This window comes from Sinohyriopsis cumingii, unplaced genomic scaffold (genome assembly GCF_028554795.1).
Source record: "Sinohyriopsis cumingii isolate HCF-2022 unplaced genomic scaffold, ASM2855479v2 utg001397l, whole genome shotgun sequence".
In the NCBI taxonomy this organism is placed as follows: domain Eukaryota; kingdom Metazoa; phylum Mollusca; class Bivalvia; order Unionida; family Unionidae; genus Sinohyriopsis; species Sinohyriopsis cumingii.
The window spans coordinates 1,702,957-1,727,631 of NW_028315993.1; the positions used below are offsets into that span (position 1 = coordinate 1,702,957).

At 36.0% G+C, this 24,675-nt stretch overlaps 1 long non-coding RNA gene across 1 annotated transcript in view; it reads left to right on the forward strand.

Moving 5' to 3' along the window:
- LOC149772538 (uncharacterized) overlaps positions 1-14,090 on the forward strand; it is a 31,554-nt gene extending 17,464 nt beyond the window's left edge. The window contains exon 2 of the long non-coding RNA XR_016417683.1: positions 2,388-14,090. This is a non-coding gene — a long non-coding RNA (uncharacterized LOC149772538). The remainder of the gene's footprint in view (positions 1-2,387) is intronic.
- The last annotated feature ends 10,585 nt before the right edge of the window (positions 14,091-24,675 follow it).

Consider the following 24,675-nt stretch of genomic DNA (forward strand, 5'->3'; position numbering starts at 1 on the left):
TTCTTTCCAGGGATTTTCAGGGTTCTTCCTCCACCTACAGCAACAACAGCAACAATGTCTGTGGTTGTGGCATGGTTAATTGTATGTGTGTGTTTAAAGCATATTCAATCTCTGTTTGTGGTTGTGGCATGGTTAATTGTATGTGTGTGCTTAAAGCATATTCGATGTCTGTTTGTGGTTGTGGCATGGTTAATTGTATGTTTGTGCTTAAAGCATATGCAATCTCTGTTTGTGGTTGTGGCATGGTTAACTGTATGTTTGTGCTTAAAGCATATTCAATCTCTGTGGTTGTGGCATGGTTAATTGTATGTGTGTGCTTAAAGCATGTTCAGTCTCTGTGGTTGTGGCATGGTTAATTGTATGTGTGTGCTTAAAGCATATTCAATCTCTGTTTGTGGTTGTCATGGTTAATTGTATGTGTGTGATTAAAGTATGTTCAGTGTCTGTTTGTGGTTGTGGCATGGTTAATTGTATGTGTGTGCTTAATACATGTTCATTGTCTGTTTGTGGTTGTGGCATGGTTAATTGTATGTGTGTGCATAAAGCATGTTCAATGCATGTTTGTGGTTGTGTCATTTTTAATTGTATGTGTGTGCATAAAGCATGTTCAATGTCTGCTTGTGGTTGTGGCATGGTTAATTGTATGTGTGTGCATAAAGCGTGTTCAGTGTATGTTTGTGGTTGAGTCATGGTTAATTGTATGTGTGTGCTTAAAGCATGTTCAGTGTATGTGGTTGTGGCATGGTTAATTTATGTGTACTTAAAAGCATGTTCAATGTATGTTTGTGGTTGTGTCATGGTTAATTGTATATGTGTATTTAAAGCATATTCAATGCCTGTGTTGTGTCATGGTTAATTGTATGTGTGGGCTTAAAGCATGTGCAGTGTATGTTTGTGGTTGTGTCATGGTTAATTGTATGTGTGTGCTTAAAGCATGTTCAATGTCTGTTTGTGGTTGTGTCATGGTTAATTGTATGCGTGTGCTTAAAGCATATTCAATCTGTGTTTGTGTTTGTGTCATGGGTAATTGTATGTGTGTGCTTAAAGCATGTTCAGTGTCTGTTTGTCATTGTGGTATGGTTAATTGAATGTGTGTGCTTAAAGCATATTCAATCTCTGTTTTGGTTGTGGCATGGTTAATTGTATGTGTGTGCTTAATGCATGTTCAATGTCTGATTTTGGTTGTGGCATGGTTCTGTGTATTTACTGATGGCTTTGTTCAATGTCTGTATATGCTTATGGTCAAGTTCCATATCTGTATGTACCTATGGCATGTTTTCTATGTCTGTATATGCTTATGGTCAAGTTCCATATCTGTATGTACCTATGGCATGTGTTCTATATCTGTATATGCTTATGGTCAAGTTCCCTATCTGTATGTACCTATGGCATGTTTTCTATGTCTGTATATGCTTATGGTCAAGTTCCATATCTGTATGTACCTGTGGCTTGTGTTCTATATCTGTATATGCTTATGGTCAAGTTCCATATCTGTATGTACCTATGGCATGTGTTCTATGTCTGTATATGCTTATGGTCAAGTTCCATATCTGTATGTACCTATGGCATGTGTTCTATATCTGTATATGCTTATGGTCAAGTTCCCTATCTGTATGTACCTATGGCATGTTTTCTATGTCTGTATATGCTTATGGTCAAGTTCCATATCTGTATGTACCTGTGGCTTGTGTTCTATATCTGTATATGCTTATGGTCAAGTTCCATATCTGTATGTACCTATGGCATGTGTTCTATGTCTGTATATGCTTACAGTCAAGTTCAATATCTGTATGTACCTATGGCATGTGTTCTATGTCTGTATATGCTTACAGTCAAGTTCAATATCTGTATGTACCTATGGCTTGTGTTCTATGTCTGTATATGCTTATGGTCAAGTTCCATATCTGTATGTACCTATGGCATGTTTTCTTGTCTATTATATTTATCATTTGATGAGCACTTTAGATCTTAACGGACAAGGAAATTAAAACAGCTGTCATTTGATTGTTGGTTCCTAATGAACATTTGGATCAAAAGCATGCATGATTTGATACCTCTCAGATAATTAGTACACAGCAGTGTTAATTTGATACCGCTCAGATAATTATTACACAGCAGTGTTAATCGATTGTATTAAAAATCATTGCATGATGTTTGGAACACTTGTATATTATCATTTGCCCTACATAGAACAATATTACCAAGATTTTGGGATTATTAGCTGTTTTTCAGTCTTGTTTTCGTATGTGTACTATTCTAATTTGTTCTATTCTACTATTTGTACTGTTGTACTGTTTCTGCTGTTTATTGTTTTATCATTGTAGTATTGTTCTTTTTTACTTTTCTTCTCATCTGATATTTGTACTATTTGTATTATTCTGCTATAGGTACTGGCTTTGTCATACCATAGACTTACAAGAATGGTACTAACAGCTTCCTCACTTGGCACTCATCATTAAGAGGTGTGAAGTATGACTTTGATATTTGCCGTATCATAGGTTGCATTATTATGATCATTCTGGCCATCAGCTCCTGAACTGTCCTGTTTATGCAGGGAGGAGTCAGTAAGTAAATTCTTCATGAGGTCTCATACACGCTAATTTGTCTATGCAGGATGAAGTTGATTAAGTACTGTCTCACCTAACAAGAGGGTACAGCCAAGGGTTAAATGAGATCATGTCACAAGAGTGTACAACCAATGGCTAAGTGAGATGACATCACACATCACAAGAGTGTACTACCAATGGCTAAGTAAGATGAGATCACAAGAGTGTACAAGCAATGATTAAATGAGATGACATCACAAGAGTGTACAACCAATGATTAAGTGAGATGACATCACAAGAGTGTACAACCAATGATTAGGTGAGATGACATCACAGGAGTGTACTACCAATGGCTAAATGAGATGACATCACAAGAGTGTACTACCAATGATTAAGTGAGACAACATCACAAGACTGTACTACCAATGGCTAAATGAGACGACATCACAAGTGTACAACCAATGATTAAGTGAGACGACATCACAAGAGTGTACTACCAATGGCTAAATGAGACGACATCACGAGAGTGTACAACCAATGGTTAAGTGAGATGACATCACAAGAGTGTACTACCAACGATTAAGTGAGACGACATCACAAGAGTGTACAACCAATTATTAAGTGAGGCGACATCACAAGAGTGTATTAACAGTGGCTAAGTAAGATGAGATCACAAGAGTGTACAACCAATGGCTAAGTGAGATGACATCACAAGAGTGTACAACCAATGATTAAGTGAGATGACATCACAAGAGTGTACTACCAATGGCTATGACAGATTTTATTTAAAGTTGGAGTTGCATTAAACATTATAAAAAGAGACATTATCTTGCTATAGCTATTTTACCAACCATTTACATGCATACCATTTACATGCATACCATTTACATATATACCATTTACATTCATACCATTTACATGCGGACCTTTTACATGCAGGCCATTTTTATGCAGGCCATATACATGCAGAACATTTACATGGATACCATTTACATGAAGACCATTTACATGCATGCAATTAACATGCATACCATTTACATGCATGCATACCATTTACATGCATACTGATTACATGTAGACCATTAACATGCATACTGATTACATGTAGACCATTTACATGCAGACCATTTCCATCCATACCGATTACATGTATACCATTTACATGCACACCATTTACATGCATAACTTTTGTATGCATATCATTTACATGGAGACCATTTAGATTCAGAGCATGTACATGCAGACCATTTACATGCATACCGATTACATGCAAACCATTTACATGCATGCCATTTACAAGTATACCATTTACATGCAAACCGATTACATGCATACCATTTAAATGCATACCATTTACATGCATGCAGTTAACATGCATGCTATTCACATGCAGACCATTTACATGCAGACCATTTACATGAAGACTATTTACATGCATACCAATTACATGTATATGATTTACATGCATACATTTTATATGTATGCCATTTACTTGCAGACCACTTACATGTATAACATTTATATGTATACCATTTATGTGCATACCAATTACATTATGGCCATCTTTATGCAGGCCATTTACATGCGGAATATTTACATGTATACCATTTACATGCAGGCATATTACATGCATACCATATACATGCAGACCTTTTACATGCAGACCATTTACATGTAGACGAATTACACGATGGCCATTTTAATGCATGCGATTTACATGCGGAACATTTACATGCATACCATTTGCATGTAGGTCAATGACATGCACACCATTTACATGTATACCATTTACATACATACCATCTCCATACATGCCATTTACATGCAGACCATTTACATGCGGAACATTTACATGCATACAAATTAATTGCAGACCATTTACATGCCAAACATTTACATGGATACCATTTACATGTGTATTATTTACATGCAGGCCAATTACATGCAGACCGTTTACATGCATGCCGATTACATGCATGCATACCATTTACATACATGCCGATTACATGTATACAATTTACATGCAGACCATTTACATGCATGCATACCATTTACATGCATACCGATTACATGTAGACCATTTACATGCAGACCATTTCCATACATACCGATTACATGTATACCATTTACATGCATACCATATACATGAGGACCTTTTACATACAGGCCATTTATATGCATGCCATTCACATGCATACCATTAGCATGCATACCATTCACATGCAGACCATTAGCATGCATACCATTTACATGCAGACCATTAGCTTGCATACCATTTACATGCGTACCATTCACATGCATGCCATTTACATGCATGCCATTTACATACAGACCATTATGATGCCGTTTACATGCATAACTTTTACATGCATACCATTTACATGTACACCATTTACATCCAGTCCTTTTACATGGAAACCATTAGCATGCATACCATTAGCATGCATGCCATTTGCAGGAATACCATTTACAAGCATGCCATGGACTTGGAGATCATTTTCATGCATACCATTAACATGCATACCATTAACATGAATGCATACAATTTACATATACCATTCACATGGCTACCATTTACATGCATACCATTTACATGCATGCCATTTACATGCATACCATTAACATGCATACCATTAACATGAATGCATACAATTTACATATACCATTCACATGGCTACCATTTCCATGCATACCAATTACATGCATACCATTTACATGCATACCATTAACATGAATGCATACAATTTACATCTACCATTCATATTACATGCTTACCATTTACATGCCGAACATTTCCATGTATACCATTTACATGTATACCATTTACATGTATACCAATTACATGCATACCATTAACATGAATGCATACAATTTACATATACCATTCACATGGCTACAATTTACATGCATAGCAATTACATGCTTACCATTTACATGCCGAACATTTCCATGTATACCATTTACATGTATACCATTTACATGTATACCAATTACATGCATACCATTTACGTGCATGCCATTTACATGCATACCAATTGCATGCTTAACATTTACATGCAGACCAGTTACATGCATACCAATTACATGTAGACCAGTTACATGCATACCAATTACATGCATACCAATTACATGCATACCATTTACATGCATACCATTTACATGTATACCATATACATGTGTATTATTTACATGCAGGCCAATTACATGCAGACCATTTACATGCATACCAATTACATGCATACCATTTACATGCATGCATACCATTTCCATGCATACCGATTACATGTATACCATTTACATGCACACCATTTACATGCATGCATACCATTTACATGCATACCGATTGCATGTAGACCATTTACATGCAGACCATTTACATGCATACCAATTACATGTATACCATTTACCTGCATACCATTTACATGCATACCTTTTACATGCATACCATTTACATGCAGACCATTAGCATGCATACCATTTACATATAGACCATTGGTGTGGATACCATTCACATGCAGACTATTAGCATGCATACCATTTACATGTGCCACCATTTTCATGCAGTCCATTTACATGTAGACCATTTACATGCAGACCATTAGGATGCATGCCATTAACATGCGGACTATTAGCATGCCGTTTACATGCATACCTTTTATACGCACACCATTTACATGCAGTCCTTTAACATGCAGACCATTACCATGCATACCATTAGCATGCATACCATTTACATGCATACCAATTACAGGAATACCAATTACAGGAATACCATTTACATGAATGCATACAATTTACATATACCATTTACATGCCTAACATTTCCTTGTATACCAATTGCATGCGTAACATTTATATGCATACCATTTACATGCATGCCATTTACATGTAGAGCATTTACATGCAGAACATGCGTACAATTTACATGCAGACCATTTACATGCATACCATTAATATGAAGACAAATTTACATGCATACCATTTACATGCATACCATTTACTTGCAGACCATTTACATGCATGCCAATTACATGTAGACCATTTACATGCAGATCATTTACATGTGTACTATTTATATGCAGACCATTTAAATGCATACCATTTGCATACATGCATGCCAATTACATGTAGACCATTTACATGCAGAACATTTACATGTATATCATATACATGCAGACCATTTACATGCATACCAAGTACATGCATGTCATTTACATGCATACCATTTACATGAATTCCTTTTACATTGATGTTATTTACATGTAGACCATTTACATGCATACATACCAATTACATGCATACCATTTAAATGCATACCATTTACATTCATACAAATTACATCTAGACCAATTACATGCATGCCAATTACATGTAGACTGTTTACATGCATAATATTTACATTCGTGCTAATTGCATGCATACCAATTACACGCATATCAATTACATGCATATGATTTACATGCATATGACTTACTTGCAGACCATTTAAATGCATACCATTTGCATGCATGCATACCAATTACATGGATACTATTTACATGCATACCATTTACTTGCAGACCAATTACATGCTTGCCATTTACATGCATACCAATTACATGCTTACCATTTACATGCATACAATTTATATGCAGACCATTTACATGCAATCCATTAACATGCAGATCATTTAAATGCATTCCTTTTACATGCATACCAATTACATCCATGCCATTTACATGGAGACCATTTACATGCATACCATTTACATGCATGCCAATTAGATCCGTACCATTTACATGTATACCATTTACATGCAAACCATTTACATGCATACCATTTACATGCATACCATTTGCATGAATGCCATGTACTAGTAAACCATTTGCATGCTTACTGTTTACATGCATACCATTTACATACATACCAGTTTCCTGTATACCATATACACCCATACCATTTACATGCATACCATTTACATGCAGACCATTAACATATATATAATATACCTACATGCAATTTACATGCAGACCATTTACATGTATACCATTTACATGCATACCATTTACATGCAGACCATTTACATGCATTTCATTTACATGCATACCATTTACATGCAGACCATTTACATCCGTACCTTTACATGCAGACCATTTACATCCATACCATTTACATGCATACCATTTACATTTATACCATTTGCATGCATGCCATTTACATGTATACCATTTAGATGTATAACATTTACATGTGTACTATTTACATGTATGCCATTTACATTTGTACCATATCCATGCATGCCATTTACATGCATACCATTTACATGCATACCAATTACAGGAATACCAATTACAGGAATACCATTTACATGAATGCATACAATTTACATATACCATTTACATGCCTAACATTTCCATGTATACCAATTGCATGCATAACATTTACATGCATACCATTTACATGCATGCCATGTACATGTAGAGCATTTACATGCAGAACATGCGTACCATTTACATGCAGACCATTTACATGCATACCATTAATGTGAAGACAAATTTACATGCATACCATTTACATGCATACCATTTACTTGCAGACCATTTACATGCATGCCAATTACATGTAGACCATTTACATGCAGATCATTTACATGTGTACTATTTATATGCAGACCATTTAAATGCATACCATTTACATGAATTCCTTTTACATTGATGTTATTTACATGTAGACCATTTACATGCAGAACATTTACATGTATATCATATACATGCAGACCATTTACATGCATACCAAGTACATGCATGTCATTTACATGCATACCATTTACATGAATTCCTTTTACATTGATGTTATTTACATGTAGACCATTTACATGCATACCATTTAAATGCATACCATTTACATTCATACAAATTACATCTAGACCAATTACATGCATGCCAATTACATGTAGACTGTTTACATGCATAATATTTACATTCGTGCTAATTGCATGCATACCAATTACATGCATATCAATTACATGCATATGATTTACATGCATATGATTTACTTGCAGACCATTTAAATGCATACCATTTGCATGCATGCATACCAATTACATGGATACTATTTACATGCATACCATTTACTTGCAGACCAATTACATGCTTGCCATTTATATGCATACCAATTACATGCTTACCATTTACATGCATACAATTTATATGCAGACCATTTACATGCAATCCATTAACATGCAGATCATTTAAATGCATTCCTTTTACATGCATACCAGTTACATCCATGCCATTTACATGGAGACCATTTACATGCATACCATTTACATGCATGCCAATTAGATCCATACCATTTACATGTATAATATTTACATGCACACCATTTACATGCATACCATTTACATGCATACCATTTACATGAATGCCATGTACTAGTAAACCATTTGCATGCATACCGTTTACATACATACCATTTACATACATACCAGTTTCCTGTATACCATATACACCCATACCATTTACATGCATACCATTTACATGCAGACCATTAACATATATATCATATACCTACATGCCATTTACATGCAGACCATTTACATGTATACCATTTACATGCATACCATTTACATGCAGACCATTTACATGCATTTCATTTACATGCATACCATTTACATGCAGACCATTTACATCCATACATTTACATGCAGACCATTTACATCATACATTTACATGCAGACCATTTACATCCATACCATTTACATGCATACCATTTACATGTATACCATTTGCATGCATGCCATTTACATGTATACCATTTAGATGTATAACATTTACATGTGTACTATTTACATGTATGCCATTTACATTTGTACCATTTCCGTGCATGCCATTTACATGCATACCATTTACATGCATAACAATTACATGCATACCAATTACATGCATAACATTTACATGCATACCATTTTCATTTATACCATTTACATGCAGACCATTCACATGCCTACCATTTACATGTTCATCTCTCATAGTGTTATTTATATTGTATTTGTATTATATGTTTGTTTTTTTGTTCCTTTTATGGTATGGATAATTTTATTATGGACTTGACCTTATCGAAAAGCAAGTTCATTTTCTACCTGACCTGAATCATTGTATTGTAAGCAGTGTGTTTATCTCAATCTGAATCCATGACATTGGAAATTCAAAATGAAAGTTTCCATTAGATATTTGGTTAGTTGTTAAATGCTAATTGTGACCTGAGGTCCAATTGATGACTGTGTGACAATGTATAATAAAACTTTATGACATTTACATTAATCATAATGTCATTTACAGAAGAATTCTTTGCTCTGTCTTCACCTTGCTGAGTACATAAAAAGGAGGATTCTTTGCTCTGTCTTCACCTTCCTGAGTACATAAAAAGGAGGATTCTTTGCTCTGTCTTCCCCTTGCTGCGTACTTAAAAAGGAGGATTCTTTGCTCTGTCTTCACCTTGCTGAGTACATAAAAAAGAGGATTCTTTGTTCTGTCTTCATATTGCTGTGTACATAAAAAGAAGGATTATTTGCTCTGTCTTCACCTTGCTGAGTACATAAGAAGGAGGATTCTTTGCTCTGTCTTCACCTTGCTGTGTACATAAAAAGGAGGATTCTTTGCTCTGCAGTCATCTTGCAGAGTACTGTTGTGCAAGGGTACTCCATTTGAAATTGTCACATCAATGTGGTCCAAGTCATGTTTTACTGTTTGGTAAGCAGAATATATTTGGACATCCATTAGTGTCACAAATACTGGGGCTGAGTACTGTTTTAATGCTTGGTAAGGAAATAAGTGTCATGAGTCAGGAATACTGTTCTGCTGTTAGTCACAGACACTATTTTGAAGTGCCATGACTCAGGAGGCAGAATATTGTTTTACTATTAGACATCAACACTCCTTTTCAAATTGTCATTATTATGCGATCAGAAGTACTGTTTAAGTGCTTGTAATGGAAATTCATTTTGGGTATCATGACTATGGGGTCATGAATATTATTGTACTGTTGGCATGGACACTTGTTTAGGGTGTCATGAATACTACTGTACTGTTGACATGGATACTTATTTTGAGTCTTGTGAATACTACTGTACTGTTGACATGGATACTTATTTTGGGTGCCATGAATACCAGTGTACTGTTGTCATGGACACTTATTTTGGGTGTCATGAATACTACTGTACTGTTGGCATGGAAGCTTATTTTGGGTGTCATAAATACTACTGTACTTTTGGCATGCACACTTATTTTGGGAGTGTCATGACGGGGGGGGTCATGAACGTTATTGTACTGCTGGCATGGACACTTATTTTGGGAGTGTCATGACTGGGGGGGGTCATGAACGTTATTGTACTGTTGGCATGGACACTTATTTTGGAAGTGTCATGACTGGGGGGGTCATGAACGTTATTGTACTGTTGGCATGGACACTTATTTTGGGAGTGTCATGACTGGGGGGGTCATGAACGTTATTGTACTGCTGGCATGGACACTTATTTTGGGAGTGTCATGACTGGGGGTCAGGAATACTGTTTTGTTGTTTGGCAAGGACAGTCCATGTAGAAGTGCAGTTATTCTGATTCCAGGATTACTGTTTTACTGTTAACCCAGGCATTGGAAGTATCATGACCAGAAGGTTATAGTATGGCTTTACCCTAACACAAGGACACTCCATTTGGAAGTGACATTACTATAGGGTTAGGAGTAATGTTTTTCTGTTAGCCATAGATACTCAAATTGGAAGTGTCGTGACTATGAGGTAATTAGTTCTGTTTTACTGATTGCCATAGTCACACTGTCTGGAAGTGTCACGACTACGATATCAGAAATACTGATTTTTCTGTTAGACATGGAATCTCGATTTGGAAATGTCATAACTTTGGGATTATAATATTATGTTACTGTTAGGCTATTCAGCTTGTCCCAAATGTCAGGTAACTACACTAAAAGTATCACAGATCTATTTGAGCCAATCCTCTTGTCCCAAATGTCAGGTAACTACACTAAAAGTATCATAGATTTATTTGAGCCAATCAGCTTGTACCAAATGCCAGTTAACTACACTTGAAGTATCACAGATCTATTTGAGCTAATCAGATTGTCCCAAATGCCAGGTAACTACACTTGAATTATCACAGATCTATTTGAGCCAATCATCTTGTCCCAAATGCCAGTTAACTACACTTGAAGTATCACATATCTATTTGAGCTAATCAGATTGTCCCAAATGCCAGGTAACTACACTTGAATTATCACAGATCTATTTGAGCCAATCCTCTTGTCCCAAATGCCAGTTAACTACACTTGAAGTATCACATATCTATTTGAGCTAATCAGATTGTCCCAAATGCCAGGTAACTACACTTGAATTATCACAGATCTATTTGAGCCAATCCTCTTGTCCCAAATGCCAGTTCACTATATTTGAAGAATCACAGATTTATTTGAGCCAATCAGCTTCTATTGTATCAAATTGCAGTCATTAATAATTGAATCTCTGGCAAATTTTATTTTGTCTTCCTGAGTAGCTGTACCTAGTATTTCTTCCTGAGTAATTGTACCTAGTATTTCTTCCTGAGTAACTGTACCTAGTGTTTCTTCCTGAGTAACTGTACCAAGTATCAGCAACTGTACCAAGTATCAGCAATGGTACATAGTATCATGTGTCTTTTTGTATATGATATTCAGTTGTATAGAAGAAACAAACTTTGTTTTTTCAGGCTTGTCAGTCAGCTGTGGTGTAATAGTCTCTCCCAGTCAGCTATGGTATATTAGTCTTTCCCAGTCAGCTATGGTGTAGCAGTCTTTCCTAGTCAGTTATGGTGTAGTAGTCTATCTTAGTCAACTATAGTGTAGTAGTCTTTCCCAGTCAGCTATGGTGTAGCAGTCTTTCTCAGTCAGCTATGGTGTAGTAGTCTTTCTCAGTCAGCTATGGTATATTAGTCTTTCCCAGTCAGCTATGGTGTAGCAGTCTTTCCTAGTCAGTTATGGTGTAGTAGTCTATCTTAGTCAACTATAGTGTAGTAGTCTTTCCCAGTCAGCTATGGTGTATTACTCTTTCTCAGTCAGCTATGGTGTAGTAGCCTTTCCCAGTCAGATGTGGTGTAGTAGTTTTTACCAGTCAGCTGTGGTGTAATAGTCTTTCTCAGTCAGCTATGGTTCAGTAGTCTTTCCCAGTCAGATGTGGTGTATTAGTCTTTCCCAGTCAGATGTGGTGTATTAGTCTTTCCCAGTCAGCTATGGTGTAGTAGTCTTTCCCAGTCAGCTATGGTGTAGTAGTCTTTCTCAGCTATGGTATTTTAGTCTTTCACAGTCAGTTATGGTGTAGTAGTCTTTCCCAGTCAGCTATGGTGTAGTAGTCTTTCCCAGTAAGATGTAGTGTAGTAGTCTTTTCCAATCAGCTGTGGTGTAATAATAGTCTTTCCCAGTCAGCTGTGGTGTAATAATAGTCTTTCCCAGTCAGCTGTGGTGTAATAATAGTCTTTCCCAGTCAGCTATGGTGTAGTAGTCATTCCCAGTCAGCTATGGTTCAGTAGTCTTTCTCAGTCAGCTATGGTGTAGTACTCTTTCTCTGAATGGTAGTACATAGCCTTGAAGCCATCGAATGTGGTGAGATGGAGGATGGCTTGTCTGTTTGAGAGACCAGAAGTTCAGAAAACACAACATAAGGTGTGTTGACATTTTTTATATTTTGATCCCAAAAGATAAATAACAATAAACACATGTATTTCATGTATTTGAACTTAAGCCCTACTATATATATATATATATATATATATATATATATATATATATATATATATATATATATATATATATATATATATATATATATATGATTGCAGTCTTCCAAACACTTTATAATATATTTGGCAGTTATACATGATGTGGCTGAAATTGATCTATCCAGAGACTGGCTGCTGTGATAAGCTTGGTATTAGACAGTAAGGCAGCATGAGATTGACCCAGAGACTGATTATTGTGATAAGTGTTTTATGAGACAGTATGATTGCAAGAGATCCATCTATAGACAGGTTGTTGTGATAAGTTTGATATGAGACAGTGTGGCTGTAGGCGATCCATCCAGAGACTGGTTATTGTGATAAGTTTGGTATGAGACATTTGTTCTGTTGTCTCACTTTAGCTAAAACAATATGACAAATATTTGTCTGGTACCCTAGCCTCCTGTGCTGTTCTGCACTCAAGGCCAGGCATGACCTTTGAATGGCCAATATCTTGGGAGACATTTACAGTTTGCAGAATAAATCCAAACAATGCATTCGCAATAAAGAAATAGGATTACATTATTTTGTCAGCTGTGTGACCACCACCTTTTTTATTGCATTAGTCAAAACTGTGTCAATTAAAAAGATTCTCATTCATTGTTTAAAGTGTCACTATGCAGTATTGTCATTTTAAACCATTTTATGTGAGCAAGTTGGTACAGTGAGAGCGTGGAACTGTTTGGTCATGCTTTAATTGTGTCAGAGATGCTTTATTTGAATAAATGTTTTTCAGTTGTGTTTTACTGCTTGTTTTGTTTTACATTAAATTTCAACAAATGAATTTTCAACAAATGTTCTGTATTGACAAATGAATCCATGTTTATGGATTAATGGCCTTTTCTTTGTCATGTGACGGAATGCATTACACTAATACAGGTCACTCTGACTTACTTCTGTGATACCACCCTTGTAGTGAGGTTTATTACATTATACTACTTTAGACCACTGTGACTTGCTTCTGTGACATTACAGTTGTTGTGAGGTTCATTCCATTATACTACTCTAGGTCACTGTGACTTGCTTCTGTGACATTACACATGTTGTGAGGTTCATTCCATTATACTACTCTAGGTCACTGTGACTTGCTTCTGTGACATTACACATGTTGTGAGGTTCATTCCATTATACTACCCCAGACCACTTTCAATTCCTTACGTGACATTGCCCCTGTTCTATGCTCATTCCATTATACCACCCCAGACCACTTTCAATTGCTTACGTGACATTGCCCCTGTTCTATGTTCATTACATCATATTACACCACACCACTGTGACTTGCTTCTGTGACACTGCCCATGTGAGATTCATTGCATTCATGTGCTGGCTTGAATTCTTTTGTTTGCAGATGAGTGTTCATGTTTGATTTCATCATTTGTATTGTGTTGCAGCAACAATACTGAACATTATTTGAAACTACATTAATATTATGTGTATACAAATATTGTACTCAATGCCTATGAATCGGCAATTGGAAGTAAACAGTGATGCAGGGTATTAATTAGTGTACACTGTGCTCACCTGGACAATGCAACAATTATTTCCTTATGCCCAGCCCAATTAGTATGCTACTTCCCATGTTTCAGGGTGATGTATAGGTGCCAATTGAATGTCTTATTGTGGCTCAGTGTGCTACTAAAGTACTAATTGAATGTCATGTCTTGCATTGGGGACATACCTTAGTGATGATTGAAAGTCTTATCTTGGACCATGGTACTGTCAAAGTGTTAATTGAATGTCCTATCTTGGATCAGGGTACTATCTAAGTGCTAATTGAATGTCTTGTCTTGGATCAGGGTAACCTCTAAATGCTCACTGAATGTCTTATCTTGGATCAGGGTGCAATCTAAATGCTAATTGAATGTCTTATCTTGGATTAGGGTAACCTCTAAGTGCTAACTGAATGCCTTATCTTGGATCATGGTACTACTCACATGCGAATTGAATGTTTTATCTTGGATCATGGTAATATCTAATTGCTAATTGAATTTCTGATCTTTTATCAGGGTACTATTCAGGTGATAATTGTAGATTTAATTGTGGATCAGGTTTCTATCTAAGTGCCATTTGCATGTTTTAATTTGAATCAGGCTATGTTGTGTTTATTTTTGATCAGGGTACTATGGAAGTGCTCATTGAATGTCTTATCCTCGATCAGGGTGCAATCTAAGTGATAATTCAAAGTGATATCTTGGATCAAGGAACTATCTAAGTGCTAATTGAATGTCTTATCTTGGATTAGTGTACTATTTAAGTGCTAATTGTCATGTCTTGGATCAGGGACATACCTTAGTGATAATAGAAAGTCTTATCTTGTATTAGAGTACTAAGTGCTAATTTAATGTCCTATCATAGATCAGAATACTTTCTAGCTGCTAATATAATGTCTTATCTTTAATTAGGTACTATGTAAGTGCTCAACGAATATCTTATCTTTAATTAGACTACTATTTAAGAGCTAATTGAATGTCATGTCTTGGATCTGGGACCTACCTTACTGATAATCAATGTCATATGGTGGATCAGGGCACTAACAAAGTGCTAATTGAACTTCTTATCTTGTATCAAGGTACTATCTAAGAGATAATTAAATGTCATGTCTTGGATCATCGACATAACTTAGTGATTTTAGACAGTTTTATCTTGGATCAGGGTACTACACAAGTGTGAATTGAATGTCTTATCTTGGATCAGGGTACTACTCAAGTGCCATTGTATGTCTTAATTTGAATCAGGATATTTTGTGCTTATTGTTTGGTCAGGGTACTATCCAAGTGCTCATTGAATGTCATATATTTGATCAGGGTGCAATCTAAGTGATAATTCAAAGTGATATCTTGGATCATGGAACTATCTAAGTGCTAATTGAATGTCTTATCTTGGATCAGGGTACTATCTAAGTGCTATTTGTATGTCTTGAATTGAATCTGGCTATTTCATGCTTATTGATTGACCACTATCCAAGTGCTCATTGAATGTTTTATCTTCGATCAGGGTGCAATGTAGGTGATAATTCAAAGTGATATCTTGGATCAAGGAAACACTAATTGCTAAATGAATGTCTTATCTTGGATCAGGGAACTATCTAAGTGCTAAATGAATGTTTTATCTTGGATCAGGGAACTAAGTGCTAATTGAATAGCATGTCTTGGATCAGAGGCATACCTTAGTGATAATTGAACGTGTTATCTTGGATCAGGGTATTCTCTAAGTGCTAATTGAATGTCTTCTCTTTCATCATGGTACTAAATGCTAATTGAATACATTATCTTGGCTCTTGGTACCAAATAAGTACCATCTGAATGTCTTATCTTGGATCAGTGTAATATATATGTGCTATTTGAAAGTCCTATCTTGGATCAGGGTACTATCTAAGATCTAATTGAATGGCAGGTCTTGGATCAAAGAGATATCTTAGTGATAATTGAAAGTTTTATCTTGAATTTTGGGACTAAGTGCTAATTGAATGTCCTGTCTTGGATTAGGTTACTGAGTGCTAATTGAATGTCTTATCTTGGATCAGGATACTATCTAAGTAATAATTTATTTTCATATCTTGGATTAAGGTACTATCTAAGTACTAATTGAATGTCTCATCTTGGATCTGGGTACTATCTAAGTGTTAACTGAATGACTTATCTTCGATCATGGTACTATCTAAGAGCTAATTGAATGTTATTTCTTGCCTCGTGGATCTACCTTATTGGTAATTCAATCTCATATGGTGGATCATGTTACTTACTAGTGCTAATTGAGTGTCTTATCTTGTATCAGGGTACTTTTTAAGAGGTAATTGGATGTCATGTCTTGGATCAGTCACATAGTTTAGTCATAAATGAAAGTTTTATCTTGGATTAGGGTACTAAGTGTTAATTGAATGTCCTATCTTGGATCAGGGTATTATCTAGGCGTGAATTTAATATCTTATATTGGATCAGTTTACTATCTAATTGTTAATTGAATTTCATGTACTGGATCAGTGATATACCTTAATTATAATTCAAAGTCTTTTCTTGGATCATATTACTAGCTAAGTGTTCAATGAATGTCCTATCCTGGATAAGGTACTACTAAGTACAAACCGAATGTCTTTTCTTGGATCAGAGTACTATCTAACTGCTAACTGAATATCCTATATTGGATCAGGGTACTATCTAACTGCTAATTGAATGTCCTATCTCGGATCAGGGTACTAAGTGCTAATTTAATGTGATATATTGGATCAGGGTACTATCTAAGTGCTAATTGAATGTCTTTTCCTTGGTCTTGATAATATTTTTGTGCTAGTGGAATGTCCTATCTTGGATTATGGTACTAAGTGATTACTTAATGTCTTATCTTGGCTTGGGGTACTATGTGTTAATGGAATGTTCTATCTTGGATCAGGTTAATATCTATGTGCTAACTGAATGTCTTATCTTGAGCCAGGGTACTATTTAAATGCTATATGAATGTTCTAACCTTGATCAGGGTACTATCTTAGTGCTATTTGAATGTCTTATCTTGGATCAGGATACTATTCAAGTGCTAATTGAATGTGTTCTCTTGAATCAGTGTACTGTCTAAATGAATATTGCATGTCTTGGATCAAGGTACTACTCAAGTGCGAATTGAATATCTTATCTTGGATCAGGATAATATCTGAGTGGTAATTGAATTTCTGATCTTGGATCAGGGTACTACTCAAGTGCTAATTGTTTTTCTTATCATGGATCATGTTACTAAGTGCCATTTTTATGTCTTAACTTGGATCAGGGTATTTTGTGCTAATTGATAGATCAGGGTTCTATCCAAGTACTGATTGAATGTCATATATTGGATCAGGGTAAAATCTTAGTGCTAATTCGATGTCATAACTTTGGTCAAGGTAATACAGAATGTTAAGTGAATGTCTTTTCTTGGATCAGGGTACAGTTTAAGTGATAATTGAATTTCTTATTTTGGATCAGGGTATTCTCTAAGTCCTAATTGAACGTCATATCTTTGATCAGGGTACAGTCTAAGTGATAATTCAATGTCTTATCTTGAATCAGGGTACTATCCAATTGCTAATTACATTTCTTATCTTGGACCAGGGTATTATCTAAGTGATAATTTTATGTCTTATCATGGATCAGGGTTCAATGTAAGTGCTAATTAAATGTCATATCTTGGATCAGGGTTCTACCAAAGTGCTAGTTGAATGTCTTATCTTGGATCAGGGTACTATCTAAGTGGTAATCAAATGTCATATCTTGGATCAGGGTTCTATCTAAGTGCTAGTGGCAATTCAATTTATTATCTTGGATTAGAATACTATCTAAGTGGTAATTCAATGTCTGATGTTGGATTCGGGTACTATCTATGTGCTAATTGAATGTCTGATATTGTATCAGTGTACTATCTATCTGAAGGATTTTGTTGTTATGGTTGTTTGGGGTGCTCCCGATGTTTAATTAAACTATGTTAGAAGTCCCACCCTGGCTTAAGTTTGGATTGAAGTTAAATTAGTGAAAGATGCAAATCTCCTAGGCCCGAGTCAGAACTGCCGACGGTTAGATGGTTAAATATACAAAAAGTTTAAAATTCAATGAAGAAAAATTTGATAACAGTTAAATAGACAATGATTCAATTTTCCAATTCCACACCTTCATCTCGACCCTTTAATAACCTATTTCATCAGTTGATCAGCAATGTGAGATCGAATTATATGTCATTGTATTCTAATCATAAGTGACATTCTTCTATCCTATTTCTCCCAATTCCTTCTCCTCTTCTTCGACTTTTATATACTCCTCCTCTTCCACTGTTCTCCTCCAGATCCCGTTTCCTCCTCCTCCACCTTCTATCCAACTTGTCTCGACCGACTAGATTTCTGTCGCCTTCTACTGTTCGGCTAGTCTCACTTCCGTCTCCCCTCTTGAAGACTCGGGACTCAACAGAACCGGAAGTTCTCTGTCCCCTATAAAGCTTCCTTTTCGAAGTTTTGTTCTCCTTAGAATCTGCTTATAAGTTTTACCGCCAAATTATGAGTGATTTTCTCAGAGTAACCCTATTTGCTCAACAATCTTCCCATGAGAATCCATCTGCTTACGAGTTGTGAAAGTTATAATTCGGATCTAAATTGTAATCACACCCTCTATCTCAGTTCTGGTTGGATGTCTCTGTGACCCGATCCAACCAAACTTAGCAGACAATGTCCATCTCGCTTTCTGTCTATATGGGGACGGATAAAACACACCCCATTCACCCCGCGGCTTATTTTTGATCTCTGAACAAAACTTTAACATGTAGGTGTGATACGGCAAACCTTTGTCCAGTTGGCACGATCTATAGCCTGTGCCGATTAAGGATTACGGGTCTCTGGCCGGTCATATCACCTTTCGTAAGAGATTAACACTAGCCCGCGGCAGTCTGGCCGTGAACAAATGGCCGTGGTAATATTTTGAAGACAGTAGATTTATAGCTCATGCATGACTTTATAGCTGTGCTTAGCAAACGTGTCAACCTAAGTGCAGGCTAAATGTCTCATCTTGGATTAGCGTACAATCGAAGTGCTAATTGACTGTCTTATCTTTGACCAGGATACTATCTAAGTGCTAATGTATGTCTTGTCTTGGATCACATCACTATCTAAGTGCTAATTTTAATATCTTGGGTAAGATTACTATCTAAGTACTAATTGCATGTCTCACCTTTGATCAGGGTGCTGTCTAAGTGCTAATGTATGTCTTGTCTTGGATCAGGGTCTTAAATGCTAACTGAATGCCTTATATTGGATCAGTGTACTATCTAAGCGCTAATTGTATGTCTTGCCCTGGATCAAGGTACTATCTATGTGCTAATTGTATGTCTTGCCTTGGATCTGGGTACTATCTCAGTGCTAATTGAATGTGTTATCTTGTATCAGCATGCTATAAAAGTACTTACCGAATGTCCGGTCTTGGATCAGGGTACTGTCGAAGTGCTCATTGAATGTCCTATCTTGAAACAGAGACCTACATCAGTGAGAGTAATTGAATTTCGTATCGTGGATCAGCGAACTATCTAAGTGCCAACTGAATGTGTTATCTTGGATCAGGGTACTATCTCAGTTCAAATTGTTTGTCTTCTCTTGGATCAGGTACTATCTAAATGCTACTTGAATGTGTTATCTTGGTACTAACTGAATGTGTTATCTTGGATCAGGGTACAATCTAAGTACTAACTGAATGTGTTATCTTGGATCAGGGTACTTTCTCAGCTCAAGATGTGTCTTCTATTGGATCAGGTACTATCCAAATGCTAATTGAATGTCTTATCTTGGATCAGGGTACAATCTAAGTGCTAGCTGAATGTGTTATCTTGGATCAGGGTACTATCTCAGTGCAAATTGTATGTCTTCTCTTGGATCAGGTACTATCTAAATGCTAATTGAATGTGTTATATTGGATCAGGCTACTATCTAAGTGCTAACTGAATGTTTAATCTTGGATCATTGTTCTATGAAAGTGCTTACCGCATGTCCTGTGTTGAATCAGGGTACTATGGAAGTGCTCATTTAATGCCATGTCTTGGAACATTGGTGCTAATAATTGAATGTCTTATCTTGGATCAGGGTATTAGCTAAGTCCTAACTGAATGTCTTATCTTGGATCGCGGTGCTAAGTGCTAATGGAATATGTTATATTGGATCAGGTTACTAACTAAGTGACAACTGACTGTCTTATCTTGGATCAGGGCAGTAAGTTCTCATTGAATGTCTTTTCTTGGACCAAGGTATTCTCAGAGTGCCAATGTATGTCTTATTTTGGATCAGGGTACCATCTAAGTGGTCATTGAATGTCTTATCTTGGATCAGTGTACTGTCTAAGTGCTAACTGAATGTCTTATCTTGGATCAGGGTACTCACTGCTAATTGAATGTCTTATATTGGATCAGTGTACTGTCTAATTGCTAATTGAATGTATTATTTTAGATCATGACATTAAGTGCTTATTAAATGTCTTATCTTGGATCAGGGTACTATCTAACTGTTAATTCTATGTCTTTTGGATCACGGCACTATCTCAGTGCTAATTTAATATATAATCATGTATCAGGGTACTATCTAAGTGCACACTAAATATCAGTTCTAGGACCAAGATACTAGTGCTCGTTGAATTTCTTATCTATGACCAGGGTATTGTCAAAGTGCCTATTGTATGTGTTATCTTGGATCAGGGTGCTATCTGATTGCTAATTGAATGTCTTGGATCAGGGCACTAAGTGCTCATTGAATGTCTTGTCTTGGATCATTGTAGTATCTAAGTGTTAATTATATGTCTTATCATGGATCATGGCACTAAGTGCTCATTTATATATTATGATGGATCAGGGTACAATCTAAGTGCACACTAAATGTCATATCTTGGATCAGGGTACTAAGTGCTCACTGTATATCTTATTTTTGAACCAGGGTATTATCAAAGTGCCAATTGTATGTCTTATCTTGGATCAGGGTACATTCTATTGCTAATTGAATGTCTCGTATTATGTACCATCTAAGAGGTCATTGAATGTCTTATCTTGGATCAGGGTACTAAGTGCACACTGAATGTCATATCTTGGATGAGGGTAATAAGTGCTCATTTAATGTCTGATCTTGTACCAGGGCATTATAAAAATGCCAGTGGTATGTGTTATCTTTGATCAGGATATAATCCAAGTGTTATTTGAATGTCTTGTCTTGCATCATTATATTATCAAAGTGGTAACCGAATGTATCGTCTTGTTTAAGTGTACCATGTAAGTGCCCATTGACTGTCTGATCTTGGATCATGGTATTGAGTGCTAATGGAATGCTTTATCTTGGAACAGGGTTCTAAGTGCTAATTTAATGTTTTATCTTGGATCAGGGTACCATCTAAGTTCTGATAGAATATCTTAATTTGGATCAGGGTAATATCTAAGTACTAACAAAGTGCTAATTGCAGGCTTTATCTTGGAATGCCTTATTTTAGATCATGATACATTCTAAGTGCTAATTTTATGTATTATTTTGGATCAGGGTACCACTCAAGTGCTAATTTTATGTCTTGTCTTAGATTATTTGTATGGCATGGTTAATTTTGGGATGACATGACCATGGGGTTTTAATTAGTGGTCTGTGTATGCTGTTTTGGAACGAACGTTATCGTGCATAAATATCAAACTTGACCTTTGACATCTATACCCATAATATACAGAATGTTTGCCACCCTCTGTATAAAACATCCACACATATTTCGATCAAGAAACGTATTCAAGCACAGAAGCTATTTTGCATAACCAATTCTTCTTAATCATAACAACCTTCACTTTTGACACTTCTGACACTTCTGCACCAAATGCAGCAGGTCTCTTACATGCATTTTTTTACGAGCCTCATTACTAAAATTGATATGCGAAAACCGTGTTTAGTTTTCGGTGAATGTGATTCTGAACTTTGACCTGTTGACTAGAAAGTCAAAATGCAAGTAATTTAAAATTTGGTGAATATGCGTGATCAAGTACTGGATTTTTGTACAGAAACCATGTTTTGCTATCACATTCACTTTGTCCCTTCACTCTTTGACCCTCAGATCGATATCTTTCTTTCTTCGCCAAGTGCAAGGCATGCATTACGTTTACATTTGTCTAGGAATGGGAAACAACTAAATGTATTGTGCGGAATTCATTTGTCTTCTTTCAGTGAAAACTAACATAACCTTTGACCAGTTGAATGCACGTTCATAAGTTAACGCTCCAAGTTATCTGTTGAAAGTGATGTTGAACTAGTTTTATTGTCCAGAAATCAGTTATATCTTTCAGTCAAAGATGTCATATTATTTTACTTTTCGAATCAAAAATCGGTTCTTTCGTACCACAAGTTCAAGCCGTCCAGTAAGTTTCGTACAGACACGGAAACGTTAATGGACAGATGGACAGACGGACAACCCAAGACATAGTAGTATACATACCGCCAAAAGGCAATTTCATAAAAAAATCACCGTGTACTTAAAAATGTCGTTAAACCCTATAACAACAAAAACAACCCCGATTCTTCCAAAGCGCAAGGAGGGGTGGGGGTGATAAGGCTCATCAAGTATATCATGCACTGATTTGAAATATTTCCAGAATTTGACATAATTTACCATTCCTCTATGGTCTATTGTCTTTCTTTTATCCAAACAGTATTTGAAACGAAATAAAATTTTATAAATCGTATAATGCTATTCTGTTTTCTTTTCTCTTCTTACATTGGACATAACAATTATATAATTTCAAAAATTATTTGAAAGACTCCCATACGGAGAGTAGTTGGCATCTATGCTAAAACTACGCTTGACTGACAAACGGCATAATTTCCACTACGATTTAAATGACGTCATCCCCTACAAAGAACACACTTTGGACACATACAAGGCTTTATTTCCACTACGATTTAAATGACGTCATCCCCTACAAAGAATACACTTTGGACACAAACAATGATTTATTTCCACAGATAGAACTCGGAGAACTTCGACAGCACATCTTTGATCTCTAAACATTATTGACATTGTATTCCATATATAAAAACATTTTATGTGGCATGTGTTTAAGGAAGAGTGAGCACTAAGAATTATATATATATATATATATATATATATATATATATATATATATACATAATAGACATTTATATTTGTGTATACTGCTATTGTTCAGGCCAGTGTAGACACACTTCTGATGAGTGACAATTATCTCTCTTTCAACTTTGACTTTTAAATGTCAGATACAGGAATAAAAACTGACCTAAACGTTCTATCTTTTGTATGTGTTGGACTTTTACCAGCACGGCTATCACAATATTGACATTAACGACACGTCTGGTATATTATTGGCGTCAACCACACGTCTAGTACATTACTGGCATGAACCACACGTCTAGCACATTATTGGCATTAAAGACACGTCTAGTACATTATTGCCATAAACCACACGCCTAGCACATTATTGGCATGAACCACACGTCTGTTCATTTATTAAAGTACACATAGCTTAAATCAAAATCAAATTGTGTTATGTATATTCAATGTAATTATTTGTTTGTTAGTGTGATGTGATGTGATTTCGATTTTTAACGTAGCTTTAACAAAGTTTCAGTCATATCGCTACGATGTGTGCAGTGTGCCAGTTTATAGTGGTGTCTAGCACTGAGGCATCATGCCGCAGACATGCAGCATGATATCCCACCCAGTCACATTATCTTCACACGTGGCCGACCAGTCCTAACACTAACTTTTTAATGCTGAACGCCAAGCGAGGCAGCGGTTAGTACCATTTTTGTAAGTCTCTGGTATGTCTCGGCCGGGGATAAAACCCACAACC